This window comes from Lissotriton helveticus, chromosome 1_1, assembly GCF_964261635.1.
Source record: "Lissotriton helveticus chromosome 1_1, aLisHel1.1, whole genome shotgun sequence".
NCBI classification, from domain to species: Eukaryota; Metazoa; Chordata; class Amphibia; order Caudata; family Salamandridae; genus Lissotriton; species Lissotriton helveticus.
The window spans coordinates 1,177,098,742-1,177,117,558 of NC_136057.1; the positions used below are offsets into that span (position 1 = coordinate 1,177,098,742).

The 18,817-nt window shown below is 44.3% G+C and overlaps 1 protein-coding gene across 1 annotated transcript in view; it reads left to right on the plus strand.

Annotated features, from left to right (window-relative positions):
• Positions 1-18,817, plus strand: part of PLXNB2 (plexin B2) — a 774,855-nt gene that overhangs the window by 53,815 nt on the left and 702,223 nt on the right. The window lies entirely within an intron of this gene.

Here is an 18,817-nt window from a genome sequence, read left to right on the forward strand (position 1 = left end):
AATTACGTATGCGAGGAGCTGCTATGCTCGATGGGGCTACAGAGCGGGAGGGCCCAGATTTGCTCCCTGATTATGTGAGAATGACTCTGGAGACGCCCGGCTGGACCTGCCACTCACCCCCTCTGAAGACATGCAGACACTGGCCCGGTCCTCCTGCTGCTTCACTGCATAGATTACACCCTCTATGCTTTCGAGTCTTTGTGAATTTTGGGGACCGACTGAACTTAACACCAAGGTCTCCACCCTCCTGCCTGACCTCAAGATGGCCGCCTCAGTTGGTCTTTCCACGATGCTCTAACACTCCCGGACAATAGAACTGGTCAGCGACCTGAGCTTAACCACATCCCCCACCTGACCTTGATACTGCTCTCCCTCCTGGACATGTACACTTTGTACCTTCCCTCGACCGTGGAGACCCTGCTTTTTGACCGATGTCCGGTGGAGCTACTTGTTAGCTGAAGAGGAGATGGGCCGCGGATTCCCCCTCGGCTGTCACCTACCTTGCCGGACCTTGGGCAGACTTTCCCTTCGTCTCTCCGCTGTATCTATACCCAACCCCTTTGCCCTCCCCCCTCCCCCCCTTTTCCATTCCTCACCCCATTTTCCTTTTCTTCTATGCTCCTTAAAAGTTTTTACTGGTATCTTTGGTAACTTGTAACTGATGTAATTTTGTTACTATGTAGGAACCTTATGGAAAGCGCTCGGATACCTTTGGGTCTAGTCAGCGCTATATAAAACTCTTTAAATAAAATTGTTCATGTTCACCATCAAATGATATTGTTGATTCAGTATTGATTGTTGATTCAGTATTGTTCCAGTGCTTTAATGCAAGGCTCACTCCCAGAGTAAAATACCATGTTGCATTCAGCTGCAAAGAATCCCGTATTTGCCCACTTCAAGTAACAAAAGGCGAGACTTTTTTTTTTCTCTCCTTGTATCCCAATTCTGTTTTACAAGTTGTCCGCTGTGTTTGTTTGACTAATCTGCTGTAAATCAGAATTGTTCCCTCTGTATATTGTTTCCTATCTTATGGTAACTCACACACACTTACTCCAATTCAAACCTACTCTATATGATCATCTTCATAGGGATCAACACACCACTTTCTTAGTACGTGTCAGAAAAAGTTCAGAGAACCACAAAGAGCAAAATATGGTAAAAATTATAAAAACAATATTTAGCCTAGACAATGTTAATCCTCTTTTGACTCCAATTTATTAAAACACTAAATCGCATTTTTTGATAAGCATGCTATAAACCTACAGGAGAAACTAAAAAAGATGTTATCCCAAAAGAATCATCAAGCAACACATTACAAATAAAATAAATAAGCATACAAGATAGCAAAGTATTTTAACAGAGATGCATTACTGGGGGAGAATACAAGACAAAAAGAACAGGGTGACAATCATTTTTGTCACCAATGTTTCTACTATTAGTAAACAGATTCAAAACATAATTAATAGAAATTGGAGTTTGCTACAAGACCGAAATACAGCTCAATTCAATTAAACCCTTATTCTCCTACAGGAGGAATAGAACAACCAGAAATAGATTGGTGAAAACCTATAAAGAACAAGGAGAGACCTATCCGAGAAGGATAGACAACACCAATAGCAAACCTATTGGCACTTTCCCCTGTAGCTCATGTTTGAATTGTTGTTCAGTAATCAAAGGGCACAAGATTGCATTAAATGAGGTTGAACATACATTCAGGAATATGTTCAACTGCACTTCAAAAAACATGATTTATTTGATTGTATGTCCCTGTGGGAAGGGATATATAGGTGAAACCTCAAGGGAGATCTGTGTGCGATTAAACTAGCACCGATCAGCCTTACGAACTAATAAATGCAATGCACCCCTAACTGAGCATTGGAACAAACCGAAACATAAAGTAGACAATCTAAGATGGTGTATTCTGGAAAAAAACAGAAATAACAAAGAGGAGGCAATCTAGATAAGGAACAGAAGATGAGAGAGCAATTTTTCATGTGTAAGTTTAAAACACATATATACATGGATTAAATAGCCGTGAGGAATGGGAAAGACTGTATAATAAACTAATATTAGCCACATAACAAGAATAACGCCCAGCAGACTGACCATGCACATTTTCTTGTATTTGGTGATAGGTTAGACACTTTGTGTTTACCTTAACTGTACCTTCATGTAATTTATTATCTTTAAGTGTTGAGTAGTCAGACATTTCAATTTCACCAGTCTGTGTTTTTAATCAATATCTTAATCGCAATGACAGAGGTGTGTATAAAACTATGTAACTAATACCTCTGCATGCGCAGGAAAACTTCTAAAAGTAGAAAGGGTCATAAGCAGTAGATCATATTACTATTATATTAACTATATCCAGATTCGGAATATTAATAAGAAATTATTACTATTAGTTTACATCAACCTACAGATAAAAAGGACAAAGGTGATTTAATATACATCGATCGATATGGGAAACTACGTATAAGATGGCCGCAAATATATCCCGGTAAACATATGAACAGACAATAGGACTTTAACCTTACACAAAGTGGCGCCTGAGGTAACACCGAAACAACGTTTCTGGGCACAGCCCTTATGTGGGTCTAATCAAGAAAGGAATATAAACAGGATGCTCCCATGATTCTCCCATTTACGAGATTGAAAGAATCCCGATACGAGACCGGTCGGCGACTTTGAAAGGTGAGGATGCATAATGGTCTGAGAAACTATACACACACATAATGGGGAGGAATGGATTTTTAACTAATATAGATTAGCTAGTAAGCGAATTGAGAATTAAGCTACGGGAGATGCAGTAAATGTGGAATTGGTATTTGGCTGCACTCCGCGTGCCTTGCATAGGGAGCACCCACCGATTCGTCGTTTCTTTTTATTTAAACTCTAACGTTAATAGCATTGAGCTTGGGAGAACATATTAATTAATACTCTGCTATGTATAAGTCTTGGCAAAGATGTCACCGTATCTTTAAATCTAACTCGCGGCTTCACTTTAATGCTCCTATATGGTCTAATTCGGCTATTCAAGTGCGGGGTCGTACTGTGTCCTGGCCTCTATGGCAGGAGGCTGGTATTCAATTGTTCCATGGTGACAATTTTAAATCCTTTCCACAACTCAGTGAGGAATTCCATCTCCCGCCCTCACAATCCGGTAAATATTCCCATCTTCAAACAGCTCTCACAAAACGTCTGGGTTCCCCACCTGAGCCGCTGTCCACCTCTCCTATTTTATCTTATTTGAATATATGGGGAACTTTTAAGGGTGTCACCTCTGGCCTTTATAAGACTTTTTTTACATCCTCTATTTTCGCAACCCCTTTCAAAAGCTCTTCAATTGAAGTGGCAATCACGCCTTTCTGTGACATACTCAGATGCCCAGTGGGATCTCATTTTAGAAGGATTGCATAAAGGTGTTCGGGAAGCTCGCCTTAAATTCTGTATTTTTAAAATTCTCCATGAATGGCACTGGTCCCCGGTCAAATTACATCGTGCTAAGTTACTTCCCCATTCTTTGTGCTGGAGATGTCCTGCTACCAGTTGTGATATAACGCACATTATCTGTGAATGCCCTCGTACTAGATCATTTTGGCTTTTTGTACAAAAGACTTTGGCTTCCTCTATGTCCTTGCCTTTGCCCTTTTCCTCTGCAAATATAATTTTGCACGACTTTCGTGGCCTTCCAAAGTTTACTAAACCACAGACTCGTCTCCTCCATACTGCCCTAGCCACGGCAAAAATTTGTATATTGCGTCATTGGAAGTCTTCATTACCTCCTTCTCAGGAGGAATGGTTGGTGGCAATGGTACGAACAGCTTCTTACGAACGTGTAATTTATAATTTGCAGGATCAAGCTTCCATTTTTCTTCAAGTTTGATCCCCATTCCTGGAAACCACAGTGGACAACGACTGTTTCTACTCCTTCTTCTTCTACGGTTGCTTTTCCTTCTTAATTCCACCTTTTTCGCATCATGTTCATTCTCTTTTATTCCTCTTTCCTACTCCCCTTCTCACTCTTCTTGCTTTTATCTCAATTCAAAGTTAGTATTGTTACTCTGGGATTCCTTTTCTTTTTCTTTTCCCCTCTTTCTTTCTTTCTTTTTCTCTTCTCCTTTCTTCCCTTTTATTCTTAGTTCTGCCCTATGAATTCTATAGGATTTGTTGTTCTATACCTCTTTTGTTACACTTTATGACTCATTTCCTCACTTATGCTATGTTTCATTGTATCCTCTGCATATGTATCTGCATTTATGTTTTATCTAAAATATTCTTAATAAAAAATGTCAACACAAAAAAAAAATACTCTGCATACAGTAGGACCCATGTGTTCTTATCTTTTATTTTAAATGTGACCTCCACTTTTTTAGGTCTCGGCTAGGCAGCGCATGCGCTGTCTTTTCGAGAGATGCTGTATACACCATAGTGGGGGAAGCTCCACCCACTTTCCGCCCATCTTTTTGATTGGCTTTAATCACAAATACTGCATTGTGATTGGTGCTTGTTTTAGACAGTTAACTGCATATTACAGCACATAGGATTTAGATTAAGGAGGATGAAAGACTGTTTTATTTATATAAAATATGACCAAACACATCCCAAAAGAGAATAATTCTTCTTAGTTTTAATGATTTGTGGGAAAATTGATTAATCCCATTCGAAGGGAAGAGGCGGATATATTTTCAACTTTCGTCTGTTTATTCGCAAGGCGCATACCTGAGTCTAACTAAGGAAGGGACCCAGAAATACAATACTGGTGAGTTGTTTTTTTTAAAAGAACTAAAAAAAAAGCCAAAACAGGTGCATTAGTAAAATCAAAAGGTATTAAAAAGTACAAATTTCAAGTGATCGTCTGTGAGTTATTGGGAGATTCTAGACATTGAACCATGAAAAGGCAAATATTTGGGATTCCCTGAATGCGCTCTTAAAATAACCACTGTTTTGAGAAAACGGTCTGGTTTGTGACATGAACTTGCAGAATAATAAAGCAAGCATTTTCATGACAAAGAACAAATTATTATTCCTACTCTGTTTGAATTGCCTTTGTGTGTTGGCTTTTTTCATTTTCAAGACCAAAGTCATTCCTCCGTCCATCCACTTGGGACATTGATAATGTCTAGACATGTTTCACCTGCTTAGTACCAATTTAATAGCCAAACATAGCAACTGAAAGATGACCAGTTGACCTTTGTAAAGGGATTGCTACCCTGTATGCTGCTCCGTATCTCACACTCTTTCTTTCACTAACTTTTGTTTTAACTTGAAGAGAAATACATATATATTTTAAATTAAAATCTGCATACTGTGCAGGAGAGGGTTGAGTATGTGATAAATGATGGATACCCACAATAGTTTGGGAAATGTTGGCAGCATAATAGTGTTTTTCCAGTGGCCCATGCCATTATCCCCCACAACCCTACACTCTAACATTTACTGTTTCTTCAATAGTTTCTGCTCGTTTGTTCCATGCATCCTCTGCTCTTTTGGTAAAGTCAGTTACTTCTATCCCACCCTCCAATTCCAGTCCCCTTGCATTGCTAGTCCTTTCAGCTCACTTGCCTGAAACTTGTTGGCACATATGTTTATGAATATAGATGTCTTCTAGATCCCCACCCCCATGGCAGATGTGTCTGGGGTAGGTCTAGTGAGCTCCATTCATGCCAGATGCTCAGACTACACAAGTTAGGTAACTTTAATCTAAATAAAACTCATCTACATAGTCTGAAAATCTGTTATGAACCCCGGTCCCCTGTTAGTTGCATGGCACTCACATTTGTGTTCTCGAAGGTCTAATGGTTGAATTAATCGAACTGGTTGGTACCCTGCTTCAACTACCTCCCATTTGTTTTTTCCTGGAATGAGCTTGCTAGTCTACTTACTATTCCACATACTGATTTCAGATCACTATGTACACTTGTAAAACAATCTTCCCTTTTTTCCTTCTTCTACAACGTTCCTGTTGCTCTTGCCACAACCTTATCACTTGGTCTAATAGCTTTGTCATCACCTGATCTAACCTGGAAGCCATCCCTTTGCATGTATTGCCCCTCTGTGTTTCTGAGACCAGTGAGATTGGTTGGGCATCGTGGGTGGTCGGGGCATGTTGTTCCACATAATTTTCAGGAGTATCTTTGGTGGGAGACCACATCAGTTCATTTCCTCTGTAATGGCAAAGCAGATCAATCTCTCGGGAAAACGTCAGAGTGGGTAACTTTAGACCATATGCTCTGTGGAGTTTCATTGAATCTCCAGTCCTCCTGGTATCATCTAAGAGGATAGAATGAGTTTGTGGTAATTAATCTTAGCTATTTCCTAAGTGATGCCCCCTTGGGAAAGGATTGCCTCTTTGAGGCTCATTCCTCTCCCATTCTTCTAGTCCCTTGATGCTGGCATTAGAATCCCAGTGACACGCAGCATGGATTCTGGCCTTCTGTGTAGAAGTGCCTAGCACCCAACTTTTGAGGAACCTTTCCACTTTAACGACCATTGCTTGGTTCTGTCACAACTAAGAGCCACTTCAGTCCAGATCTACAGCACAGAATATTCGGCGGTATGGACACTTCCATCCTTGGTTTAAATCGGCAAAAACACAGGAGCTTGTCCACTCCGCAATAGAATGGGGCGGAATGGGGGCTGGAGTCACATGATTGGAGTCACTTGACCCGCTTGATAGAAGTAATTCAAGGGAGACGAATGTCTTGTTAAAAAATAAAAATGGCAGACTTGGACCAAAATGAAATTACACCATTACTGTGCTTCAAATGTTTGCACTGTAAATGTGTTCTAGTAAAATGCTACCCTCCTTTAATTGCCCCATCCCCCTCACCACCGGTCACATTTCACCACTCCCAAAACAACTTTCCCTACGTTTTGCAACCTCCTATTGAGTCATTCTAAATTTGCTGGACTTGCAAATCTGTGTCCTGAAGTGTGACTGGAATATTTTTAAGATTTTGTTAAGTGATTTGTGAGCTATTCTGGTGTGGATCATTTTTACTGCTAATGTAATACTGAAGAGTTTAATTTCACCATCTAAGAAATATATTACCCAAACCCAAAGTTGTCTAGCATTGTTTTAATAAAAAATAGATCTGGATAGATCGATGTATTTTTTTGAGAAAAAAAATCCCCCCCCCCCCCCACTAGATTTTTGGGCACGTGATCAAAAAGTTTGTTCATCTTAAATTATTATTTTATTTTTATTTTTGTAATTAAAAAAGAAACCTGACTGGACTAAAAGCTTAGTTGCTGAATTTCATGCACTGTCATCTGCGGTGTGAGTGTTGGGAAAAAACAACTGGTGCTGCAGTATGCTTTTTTCTTACGGGAAGGTTATTTGACCTTGATTTGGCCTTGCAAGCCTGGGTTGAGGTTAGTTTTGACAATTCAACCAGCTGACCACAAGTCCCTGCCTTCAGAGTACAAACATTCAGTTCAAGGTCACTTTTTGGATTTGTCGGGGACCGAAGGCTGTAAATACTAAGTCTGCAAAATTGTCTGAGGTTGGGCAATAACCACAGAATCTTTGCTTATCCTACAACTTTGTGCATGTCCTGTGATTTTTGTAAGTAAGTTGCCTGGGTTTACTAAGTCGCTGCCTAAAATAAATCTGTGAAACACTATATTTCTGGCTCCATGTGAAAAGGCAAAGAATACATCTTTCATTTAGGAGTGGAAAAGAGATTTAATTTAAAAATGTCAATTTACTTGTATTGTGGTGGAAGATTTGAGGGCTAAGGTAATGTCATGTACTATTATTTTATTTAGTTTTAATTCTGGAGCCTCGAACCTACATCGTGAGTGCTGCAGAACTGCCAACTCACACGGTGCCAACGTGTGTCATGTGATTTTGGCCCCCTTCACGCGGTCACCCGATGAGCTGAAATGACACGGTGGCAGGGAAAACTAGCTAAAAACCACTCTAAACTGTGGGTTTCCCCCTCTTTTATTAGAGGCTGTAAGCAGCCACTGTCTATAAAAGGTGTGTAAACACCCCCAGGACATCGGCGACAGCCTCGGAAACCCTTTTTTTTGGGGGGGGGGGAGGGGCAGAGTGTCTCTTAGATGATGGCTACAAGATCATCCGAAAGGACCGCATCAACCAAACAGGAGGAGGCATCGCCATTGTTCATAAGAACACCATCCGCATCACGACCAGTTCCGACGACAACCTCAAAAACGCCGAACACCTCCACTTCCAGATCCACACCGACCCCAAGACTACACTCAGAGGCACCCTCATCTACAGACCTCCAGGACCCCGCACACAATTCAGCGAAGACATCACTGACTTCATCAGCCACACGCCATCCCCTCCGAGGACTACATTCTACTGGGAGACCTCAACTTCCACCTGGAAAAGAAAAACGCCACCCCTTCTGGACAACCTCGCCAATCTCGGACTCAAACAACTTGTAGACACCCCCACCCACTATGCCGGACACGCTCGACCCAATCTTCACCTCCAGCAAGCACATATTCTTCAACCACACCACAACTCTCGATTGGACGGACCACAGCTGCGTTCACTACAAAAAGACTACGATCCACAACCACCCACAACCATTTCCCCGCAGAAACTGGAACAAAATCACCACCGACCAGCTCTACACATCGCCTCACCAAAACCCTCCTGCTACTTCATCGGACCCAAACCTTGCAGCCGCCAACCTCACGCAATGGATCACCCACAGCGCAGACGAATTAGCACCCTTGAAAAATCATCAAATCAAACAAGGTAGCAAAAAAGCCCCCTGGTTCAACGATGACCTTAAGAAATCCAAGAAGATCTGTCGCACCCTCGAGAAAGCCTGGAGAAAAAATCCAACCACTGACAACCTGGCCACCTTCAAAAACGCCACCCGCAAACACCACCAACTGATCCGATCCACCAAGAAATCAGCATTCAAGGATCGACTAGACAACAACGCCCACAACAGCAAGGAACTATTCAACATCATCAAAGAATTTACCAACCCCACCGCCGGCACCAACGACATCACTCCCTCCCAAGACCTCTGCGACTCCCTAGCCTCATTCTTCCACAACAAAATCGCCGACATACATAACCGCTTTGAAAACCAGCCCGGAGACCAATCCACCCCACCCACATCCGAACCAAAACGCCCCTCCAACAACCTCTGCGCCTGGAACCCAATCACCACTGAAGACACCATCCGCCTGATGAACTCCATCCACTCCGGATCGCCAACCGACCCATGTCCCCACCACATTTTCAACAAAGCAAACTCCATTATCGCACCCCATCTCCGAGACGTCATCAACTGCTCCCTCAACTCCGCTACCTTCCCAGAAAGCTGGAAACACGCCGAACTCAGCGCCCTCCTGAAGAAACCCACAGCAGACCCCACTGAACTCAAGAACTACCGCCCCATCTCGCTCCTCCCATTCCCTGCCAAAGTCATTGAAAAAGCAGTCAACAGTCAGCTCGCCGCCTTTCTCGAATCCAACAAATCCCTCGACCCTTCACAGTCCGGCTTCCGAGCCAAACACAGCACCGAGACCGCCCTCATCGCAGCAACAGACGACATTCAAACACTACTGGACAACGGAGAAACAGCTGCCCTCATCCTACTCGACCTCTCTGCAGCCTTCGACACAGTCTGCCATAGCACCCTTATACAACGCCTCAGCAACGTCGGAATACAAGGAAAAGCATTGGACTGGATCATCTCGTTCCTCGCGGGAAGAACCCAGAGAGTCCGCCTCCCCCCTTTTAGATCAGAGGCCACCGAAGTCATCTGCGGCGTACCACAAGGATCATCACTCAGCCCCTCCCTCTTCAACGTTTACATGAGTCCCCTCGCATCCATCGCGCACCAACACAACCTTAACATCATCTCCTACGCAGACGACACCCAGCTAATCCTCTCCCTCACCAAAGACCCAACACCGCCAAAACCAACCTACACGAAGGGATGAAAGAAGTAGCCGAATGGATGAAGAACAGCCGTTTAAAACTGAACTCGGACAAAACGGAAGTCCTCATCTTAGTATCTTCCCCCTCCGCCTGGGACGAATCTTGGTGGCCACCGGTCTTTGGAAACGCACCCACGGACCATGCACGTAACCTAGGCTTCATCCTGGACTCCTTCCTCTCGATGACCAGACAAGTCAACGCCGTCTCATCATCATGCTTCAACATCCTACGTATGCTAAAAAAAATCTTCCGTTGGATCCCCACCGAAACAAGAAAGACGGTCACCCATGCACTGGTCACAAGCCGACTGGACTACGGAAACACCCTTTACGCCGGAACCACAGCCAAACTACAGAACAAAATCCAACGCATCCAAAACGCCTCAGCCAGACTCATTCTAGACATCCCCCGCCAAGCTCACATTTCCAGTCACCTGAAAGACCTCCACTGGCTCCCCGTCAACAAAAGAATAACATTCCGTCTCCTCACCCACGCACACAAAGCCCTCTACGACCTAGGACCCGAATGCCTCAACACGCGCCTGTCCTTCTACACCCCCACCCGCCAACTACGATCGTCCAATCAAGCCCTCGCCACAATTCCATGCATCCATAGATCCACCATGGGAGGAAAATCCTTCTCCTAATTAGCGGCCAAAACCTGGAACTCTCTCCCCACCCACCTCCGCCTTACACAGAACCACCTCTCCTTCAGAAAACAACTAAAAACTTGGATATTCGAGAAGTAAAGTACACTCCCCCCCCCTAGCGCCTTGAGACCCTCCGGGTGAGTTGTGCGCTATACAAATGCTAAACTTGACTTGACTTGGATAGCTCTCAGCACCCGGCCCGCAGCCTCCTCGCACAGTGAAAATATTTTGTACGTTTGCAAGTATGGGCCTCTTGGTTTTTTCAGCACTGCTGGTCATGGAGTCTCAGCTAATCCATACATTTGCTCCTGCACTGTTACCATGACAAACTAAAATTGATGTTTTCCGAGAGCCTCTCCTTTCCAGTGAGAGGAGGAGAATCCCAAAACAAGCACTGGACAGCAGCAGCCCCCGAGCACGAACAGATCATGAGAAACATGGATAGAAGCAAGTTTGCCCACAGCTGAGATGTACAAATTCTGCACAAAACTAGCAGTTCGGCACAAGGTCATGACCTTGCAGCGAGTGGTAGGAGGGTGAGTCAGCTGTGCTCGTTGGGGCGAGCAGATTCTCAAAACAAAAAAAGGACGTCGTAGAAATAGAAGTAGGACTACAGCAACCCTCCAAATAAAAGTAGGTTTGCAGAAACCCTCAATACAAAAGTAGGACTTTTTGCCAGCTTTCATAGACCTAGAAAAAGTACAATGACAGTCTCCTCCACAGACACAGATGAAGAATCTAGATTTTCCTAGTTATGACGGAAAGTCTTAATTTTTATTAAAGACACGGAGGCGAGTATTATGCCTTCTTATCTTGCATTTATTTTAAGCGCATCCAAATAAGTGTTAAACTACAGTTCCCAGGGGCTCAGGGAAACAGCCTGGCCAATGGGAATGAAAGAAAAGCTAGATCACATAACCAATGGTAATACAGTATCTAATAAAACGTCACATCTGACTGCGTAGCTTCCTCTTTTCGCTGACTAGCAGCTCAGATAAAGTCATAAAACAAAGGAACAATTGCCAAGATAATACAACAAGTCAAAGTCCAGGAGCATACTTCTTGAGCCACATCCATCGAGGAGAAATGAACAGCAGGATGCATCTAAGAAGACTCCAAGCTGGGTGGAGATGAGAGCGGACGGGGAGGAGACCATATCCGAAGATGATCAGGACCCATACGAAGATGCAGGTGGCAAGGCCGGATTCGCTGATGGGAGTCTAGCGGTGGGATAATACTCGCCCACTTGTCTTTAATAAAATTAAGACTTTTCATTATAACTAGGAAAATCTACATTTTATGGCAAGACCGGAGGCTCCTAATATGCTTGTGCAAAGCATGTCAATCACTAAAGAAGCCACAGTATCACCAGGTTTGCAGTAAAACATACGAAAAACACTGTCATTAGTCCAGTCTGCTGATCTCAGAATGTCCTCGAGACCGGAGACAGACCAAAAGGCTTTAGAAGCCATGGCTCCCCTGGTGGAATGAGCTCCGAAAACGGTGACGTCGATGCCTGCAAGGGACATAACCCAACGAGCAAGGGTAGCAGAAGAGACGGGGAGGTGAGGTTTACGAAAGGAAATAAGAAGCTTAGAGTGAGAGGGCGTTCTGAGATTAGCAGTCTTTTGTTCATACATTTTTAAACATCGGCCTAAACAGAATTTTGGGTGAGAGGGGAAATAAGGGTAAAATACTGAATTCAGATTAGTATTAGTTCGTCTATGAATCTGAAATACAACTCCAGTGGGGAAAAATTGACAGGATGAAAAATCCAAAGTTTTCGCATCAGAAACACGCTCGAGGAAACCAGGCACAAAAGCATGGTGAGTTTAGCGGATAACATTTTCAGAGAAAGTGCAGCATTATCTGGCCAGTCAGAAAACAGTTTAAGGATGTACAAGAATTTAAGCCATGTCATCATCAAATTCTCATGATGTTTGTCCAGATCTAATGCATTAAGAAAGTCAAGTTTGGACTTTATAAACTGTGAAAAGAAGGAATACAATTGTAGCACAGTTTTCATAATTTTTATTGGGCAACATAATCTAATAAATGTAATTGTTTAGACAACTTCTTTATATGGTATTCATGATTAAAAAATGATAAATAAAAAATTCAAATAAGAAAATAACTAGAAATTGTTGTCAATTATGCATTAAACAGGGTGGATCTCATACCACTCTTCTGATTGTGTGCCATAATATTGTCAGTGTTGGGTCCAGAATTTGTAATTTTATTTTCCTAAATGTATTTATTTCACACTTGATTTACTAGCCCCGGTTTAGGAACAATAGTCGGGGGTACCTCTTCTCTTTACAATCAGAAAACAGTTTAAGAACCACAGAAACATCCCATAACTTGGTATACTTAGCCAACGGAGGTTTGGAACAGCGAACTCCTTTCAAAAGATGACAGATTAAAGGATGAGCACCTACAGGCTTGCCGTCAATAGGGGAATGGTTTAGGGAAATGGCAGACCTATACAGGTTGACTGTACGGTAGGACTTACCTGCGCTAGCTTCTGCAGCCAGGAAATTGACCATGAAATTCAGAGGGGCTGAAAGGGGATCGATATGCCTTTCCAGACACCAGCTTGCCCAAAGAGACCAAGGCTTTTGAGGTCGTTGGAGCCCAGGCTTTGCTGATCAGAGAGAAGCCTCTTGTGAAATGAGGATATCAAAAGGGAAAGGCTGGAAACTTTTCAGGCAGACAGAACCAGAGAATTGTCCAGGATGAGATTGTGTTGCAACCCCTGCGGGTTCAGAAGTAAGTCCTCGCAGGCCAGGAGGAGAACTGGAAAATCCACTGTCCTCTCCAACAGAGATTGACACCAAATTTGAGATTGCCAAAACGGGACTACCAGTACCAGAGAGGTCGACTGACAACGAACCTGGGAAAGAACTCTGCTGATCATGAGGAAAGGAGGGAAAGCATAGTTGAGGTGGGGAGACCAATCCTGAAGGAACGCATCCGTAGCCAGGGCTGCGGGATCTGGACGCCAGCTGAAAAAGCGTGTTAATTGAGCGTCGAGGCGGGAGGCAAAGAGATCTATGAAGAAAGGGCCCCATTTTTGAGAAAGAAGACAGATGGAAGAAGCTTCCAGTCGCTGGAATCTCGAAGATAACTAGAGTGCCAATCTGCCACGGAATTGAGGTCCCCCGGAAGATATTCCGCTGTCAAGGACAGTTGATTGGCCAGGCAGTATTCCCAAAGGCTCTTTGCCAACTCTGCAAGTGGTTTGGACTTGGTGCCACCAAGATGGTTGTTGTAACGGACCACAGAAACATTGTCCATTCGAAGAAGGATGGAACAGTGAACTCTGTTCTTTGAAAGGCTTTGGATTGCAAAGGACCCTGCAAGCATCTCTAATCAATTGATTGACCGCAATTTCGACTCCTCGCGAGACCATATGCCGCTAGTCGATATTGTACCACAGGGGGAGACCTAACCCGACAGGCTGGCATCGGATTCTAACACAAGATCTGGGGCCGATGCGAAAATAGTTTGCCCGTTCCACGCATCTAAATGGTCGATCCACCATTGGAGTTCTGCGTGAGATTCTTGGTCCAACTTGATAAGGTCGGCGAAGGCCAAACCTTGATAAAGATGTCTGATTTTTAGACGTTGAAGAGTCCGATAATGCAGAGGGCCCGGAAAGTTGGCTTGAATGGACGCAGAGAGAATACCTACTATTCCCGCCAGCGGTCTCGGGGATAGGAGAGACGTCTGCAGGACCTGGGAGATTTCCGCCTTGATCGTAGAAACTCCCGATTGGGGAAAGAGAAGAGAGGCCACGGCGGAATCTACGAAGAAGCCCAAGAATTCGATGGTCTGAGAAGGAACGAGCATCGATTTCTTGACGTTGAGGAGGAAACCCAGATCTAAGAGGAGGGACTGAGTGGTATGAAGATCTGACAGAAGGAGCTGTTTGCCTGAATTCATGATCAAAATGTCGTCCAGGTATATAATAAGCCTGATCCCTAGGGATCTCAAACGCTACCACTGGTCCTAAGAGTTTTGGAAAGACCGAAAGGGAGAGGGATGAAGCGATAGGTCACGCCGTACCACTGAACTGGAGAAATTAGGATTTGGAAGGGTGAATGGGAACCGTGAGATAAGCGTCCTGAAGGTCCAGATGGACCATCCAGTCGTTTGGACGCAGGGCATCTCGTAAGTGAAGAATGGTCTCCATCTTGAAGTGACGGTACACCACAAACTGATTGAACCATTTTAGGTTGATCACTGGTCGCAGTTTCTTGTACTTTTTCTGCACAAGGAAGATGGAACTTAGGAACCCAGAAGGATTGAAAGGAGCGACCTGAATAGCTTGTTTGCGAAGGAGGGACTGAATTTCCAACGCAATTAGAAGAGACATCTTGTTTGAGAACCAGGAGGTGGAAAGACCTTTTGGAAAGGCGGCGAATAGAGCTCTATAAGATAGCCTTGGACGGTACTTAGAACCCAAGGGTCTGCGCTGACAGTTTACCACTTTGAAAGAAACAGTTTTAAACATCCTCCTACAGGGGGAGGAGGTGAAACACGTACTTTGTTGGTTGGAGTAATTGTTGTGGTAGTTCTGCTGTCCTCGACCGCGGAAGCCTCTACCCCGCTGAGGGTAGAACTGAAGTTTGTAGTCCTGTGAAGAGTTGTTGAAGGATCCTCTGGAGCCTTGATTATTGTAGGAACGGCCGGGAGAGCGACCCCTACCTCTGCCGGCCCGTCCAAAAACCCGGGACGGAAAACCCTTTGTAATGGACTGTGGTCCCTTGTCCAAGGATGCAAAGGTGGACACGAATCTGCTCAGGTCCTTAACCAAAGTCGCCGAAGTGGAGACCATTAGCCTTGCTGCCGGGGTCTTGAGGAGCTAAATTGGCTAATTTTGGGTCAAATTTGATCAAAGGGCCTTTACGGCGTTCGTGAGTAATGGCAGCATTTGCGTTTCCAAGTAAACAAAAGGCTCGCTGTACCCACATGGAGACGTCCTCCGCCGACAGGTCCGAACCGTGTAAGCGGGCAGCTTCAGTCATGTCGAAAAGGCGTGCCAACGGACCCACAACGTCAAGTTTATCCTGGCAAGTGGACCAGGCTTTGTCCACCCCCTTGCGAGGATCTTTGCCTAATTTAGAAAAGGTCAGCAAGGGCTGATCAATAGTGGGCACCATGGTAACTTTTTCCGGTTAAGATGGTTTGGGACATTCGGACTTAAGTCGAGACCTGACAGAGGTCTCCAAAGGCAGCCGCAACCTGGCTAAAATGTACTCCCCCACATAAGAAGAGGGTAACTATTCGGTAGAATTAGGATGTCGGATTGAAGCAGGATCAAACATAGGAACTGCGTCTGAATCAAAAACTGGGTCAAAGGCAAAAGAATCAGTTTGGGAATTTTTGAATGGGGGAAGGAGGGTCAGAGACATCAAATAGATCTCAAAGATCATCTGCGTCTTGCATGTCATCGTCCGTGTCCAAAATAGAAGTAATTACCAATTTTTGGGGTGGCTGTGCGTGCTTCGCATTAAGTTTACGCTTGCCCTCAGTACCTTAAATCCCCTCCTGAACTGGAGGCCTTGGAGGCCTGGGAGGCACTTGGTGCTCATTCAAGTGCGAGGAAACCTCGCTATCAGCTGTGACGCAGATATTTTAGCGAGCAACGTAGCAGAGGAACCCACCTATTTGTGTCTGCTATCCCCCGCAGACTGGGCCAGAGCCTTGGACAAGAGGCTCAACATGGATGTTTCCATTCCCCAGGGCATGCGTCTCATTGACACCTCCACAGCATTTTCCACTGATGTATTAATAAATGTGTTTTAAATCCTTCTTAAAGGCTTCGCCTTCCTCATTAATATGCCCAGACTCTGGAGAGCTATCTATTTCCATTATGCACCCACTGCAGAGACAGGAGGAAGGAAGGGGTTAACTGAGGCAGGAGGGAGGAGCGGCGAGGTAAAATGCTCCCTGGGGCACGTCTAAATGATAGGAGCACCTCGGAGCTCTGAGAATCAGACGACGAGTCAGAGGCAGGAAAAAATGGCTGACGAGCAGCGTGCACAGGGCTCCACAGTTTGCCAGAAGAAAGCTGCGTTTGACGCTACACCGACCAAGAGTAAAGCGGAGGTGAGCGCGAGCGTGGAAGAAAGGAAAGGTTCACAACTGCCGCAACCACCGTGGTAAAGCCCACGGGGGGTGGGGGAGCGAAAACGCCAGACAGCGCGGCAGAGTAGGAAGACTGCAAATATAAGCGCAACAAGTACAAGCGGGACTAAGTCGATAAACAACTAATAAGGCATTGTATTAAACATCATAAAAGACATTAAATCGGGGAGCAAACGATGAGTCACTTATCTGACTGCGAGCAGCAAGAAAAGAGGAAGCTATGCAGTCAGGTGTGACGTTTTATTAGGTACCATTGGTTATCTCGTTTTTCTGTCATTCCCATTGGCCAGGGTGTTTCCCTGGGAACTGTAGTTTTACACTTATCTTGGCTGCTCCTATAATAAATGCAAGATAAGAAGGCATAATAGGAGCCTCTGGTCTTGCCATAAAATTACAGAGAAATCAAAGGTCTTTTATGGGCGGTTAACTTTGCCACAAAAGTGACTCAAACCCAGTGTATTGGGTTTACTTTACTTTACAACGCAAATTCTGATTTTCATTGGAAATTAGTCCTAAAGTAAAATAGCGGTAAACACTACTTTGGGGGTGTACATGGGGATTCCGTGCAACCAACCATGAATTTTGATGGTAATCTCTAGTGGGGAAAGTATTTTGCTTTGTCAAACATACTATTTTGAACTGGAAATGGGACACCTACAGTACAAAACATATTATTGACATGCACACATGCTTGCACTATAGTGCAAAGGTGTGTGCACTGGTGCAAGGCAGCCTATTGTGTGCCCCTGCTCGGGATAGAGCAGCAGAGCCAGATTTCAGAGATATGGCCCTGTTGCACTGCCCATTTCATGCAACACAGCAACTTTGTTTACTGCTCTGTGTGATCACTCAGTGAATCTGCCCCTTTGTTTCGCCAGGCACTCTTAACATCTAATGGCCAGCAGTATGGATGACATGTGACTCCTACACCTTGTAGCCCACATCTTTTGTAATATTTCCTATGCACTGATTTACATGCTTGTATATTAAATGGTCTCTATACAGTATGCAGGGCCTCTGGAAGTCTGTGACCGGGAATCACTGGATTATGTGGCAGGTTGAATGCTGCATTGTGCTGATGGCTCACGCCAGCTTCATATGTGGCTCGCTTTATACAGCGGAGTTTAGAACCGCAACTGGCAGCTGTAGAAGGCTCAGTGACCCATTAAACCTTCAAGTAAAACTCCCTGCACCCTCTTAGTAGAAAAAAAGATACTCTGTAAAAAGCAGAGTTGCTTTGCCCTATTCATGCTGCCCAGAGGGATCCACTCCTCCTGGTGTGCGCAAGTTCTTAAGTATGGTTGCATTTATTTTTCTTGGTATCAGCATTTTTGTATTTTTTTTTTTTTTACCTCTGACTGCTAAGTAAATTAAATAAAGACAGCAAGGCAACTTAAAAAGTTATAGCAGATTTTTGTTGTGTAAAAGTAAAATGTGATGGAATTGCTGCTATTTTCTCTGGGAAACATTGTGGCCCTAAGGAGCCCATCCATCTCTGACTTGTGCCCAAGAAAGTTTAAACAAATGGGCATTATTTTTTGAGGCGGGGTGGAAACTCAACACAGGCCAAACAACAAAGAGAAAATGTCCCACAGCAGTTTAAATACATATGTTGTGAGTCTTGTACTTGCTTTCAGGTTGAGAGGGCAAGTCTCCTGTGGCTACTGATGGATTCTGGCTGGTGTTGTAGGGCTGGGGAGGGGTAATGCAGGTTGGTTCCAATTCAAAGCCCCTTTCACTATAGGCTCCTGCTTACTTCTGCTGTAGTCCACACACCCACTTTAAAAGTGCAGAGCAGGATCCTAATACCGGCTGGCAGGATCTTGCTGCAGACTGTGACCTCTGACTCCAATAAGCAGAGCAGGGTCATGCTGGTGGTTCTGATACACTGTTGTCCCAATGGCTGTCACAGTGACGTTCTAGAATGAGAAGGGAAATCCAGAGAGAAAGTGTCTCTTTAAGGGATCCTCCTTCCTGCTGCAACCTCACCTGGCATTGTCACGTCGTAACTTTTCCAGTATTGAGAAGTGAGCATGCGCACATCTTTTTAACACCAGCCACTACCCAAA